Consider the following 2,095-nt stretch of genomic DNA (forward strand, 5'->3'; position numbering starts at 1 on the left):
GAAGAGAGCCACATTTGCTTTGCAGCAGCTGGAGGCCATCTGCATCTGTGCCTCCACCCACTGGCAGGGTAACAACTAACCGTTTGGGAAGTGGCATGCCCGGCGTGCTAGGCCTGCTGCCCGGCAGCCCAGGCCCAAGAAGCTGAGAGTGATGAACTGGAGACCCCCAGCCCACCTCTGGGTGTGAGCAGGGGCCGAGGTAGCATGGGATGTTGGCAACCACTCACAGTGGGCTGACCGCGAAGCTGCCAAACACGACATGATCATGGGTCCTGATACTCTCTCAGAGCTGTAGCTCTCATTTGGGCCTTGTTGCAAAAACAAAAGTTGAAACCCTGGGTCTTTCTGCTAAAACATCAGAACTTCCTTCCTGTATAAGTGCATAGCACATGGTCCTGGCCTAAGGCTCCTGCCTCCCAGAGATGCTGACACTGCCTTCTTGTCTCTCTGGGCACAGTGTGGGTAACTGCCTGCAGGAGCAGTGGGGGTACCAAGGTCGCAGAAGGTGGCAGGGCAGCCCTAAGGAACAGCTGCGCACCAGAGCGGTGTCCTCAGCACACATGGCCAGGAGGGCAGCTGCCACAGAAAGACACAGTGTGTCCTGTGCAGCTCAAGGGTGCCAGGGCTGCCTGTGGTCGGCTGGTGGTACCAGGGTTATGCAAGGCCAAGACCTAGGAGGGGTGTTCCAAATTATCAAAAAATTAAAAACCAAAAAAAACCCCAAAGATGTAGCCAGAGAGCAGGGTGCTCTGTCCCCTCTGCCTGGATCACTCACACCCACCCTCTAATTGAACAAGGATGTGGAACAGTGAGGAGGAGGAGGGGGAGGAGGGAGTGCCAGCTGCTCTGAGGGCACAGGGGACAGGCACTTGGTCCTCAGGCCTCCTGGCTGGGCCCGCGCTCCAGTCGGTCTCTACCCAGCCATGGCACTGGCACCATGGGCCTCCAGCCTGGGGCACACTCGGCCTGGTTGAAGTTGAGTTTTATGTCAGTGGCATGAAGACTTGGGTTAGAGCAAAGAAGCAAAAAATAAAGAAAAAGATAAGAAAAGGATCAGCTGCAGACAGTGAGATTCTGGAGAGTGGGAGAGACCAAAGGAGAAGGTATCTTCAAAGCATTTTTCTTTTTTTCTACAAATATTTATATGTTATTTACTATATGACAGGAATGTAGTCTTCTAGGACTTTAGAAATAATCATTTCTTTTGAATTTCTACCATGTGCAATTACTGGAATTTTTTTTTTTTTTTTAAAGGGAATTTTGGGGAAAATGTCAGTTTCACAGCTTTAGATGAGTTGATATTTGTGATGCTGGGGAAGTATCTGGTGGCTCTGACCTGGTCCCTCTGACTTGCCTGATTTCTCTCTTCCTCCAGCTCAGGGGCAGCCAAGCTCCATCCCAGGAGGAGCATCCAATCCCAGGATTTCTTATGCCCCCACTCCCCCCTCTCCTCTCTGAATATCCTCAATGGATGCCCATGTGGCTTCCGCAGTTTCCCCTTGTCCATTTTCCAGGCTGTCTGCTCTTTCAGCTTCTCTGCTTACACAGAAACCTAACGGGGTGTTTTCTTCACTGGTAAAAAGTGGCTGCTCCTGGAGAGGCCATGTGCATCCCCTGGAACCTGCAGCACGTAATACAAGAGTAAATATTTATTGGGACTCCTTACATGCTGGGCCCTGTTCCAGCCTCTGACATATACTAGCTCACTCACAAGAACCCATGAGGCAGCTACTGCTAATATCCCCATTTTACAAATGAGATGTGACCGAGTCATGGACATTGATGGCTCTGCTGAGTCCACACGGCTACCCAGCACTAAGCCATGTGGCTGGGCTCTGGAGTTTGAGGTCTCGATGTGATATTTAATGAACACAGCTCCAAAATTACGGAGGGGGCCCATTCCTGTTTAAGACACAAATGTGTGACAATGCACTGGACTGATGGGGAACAGGCCCGGCATCCATTGGCCACGAGGCATGAACACACCCAGCCTCTACAGAAGGCAGCTTGGCACCGTGGACTATGCCCTTGACCCCAGATTCCACTTTGGGATATATCCAACTCACATAAAAGGGAAATAATGTGCAAAGATGTT

Source organism: Galeopterus variegatus, unplaced genomic scaffold, assembly GCF_000696425.1.
Source record: "Galeopterus variegatus unplaced genomic scaffold, G_variegatus-3.0.2 Scaffold10693, whole genome shotgun sequence".
NCBI classification, from domain to species: domain Eukaryota; kingdom Metazoa; phylum Chordata; class Mammalia; order Dermoptera; family Cynocephalidae; genus Galeopterus; species Galeopterus variegatus.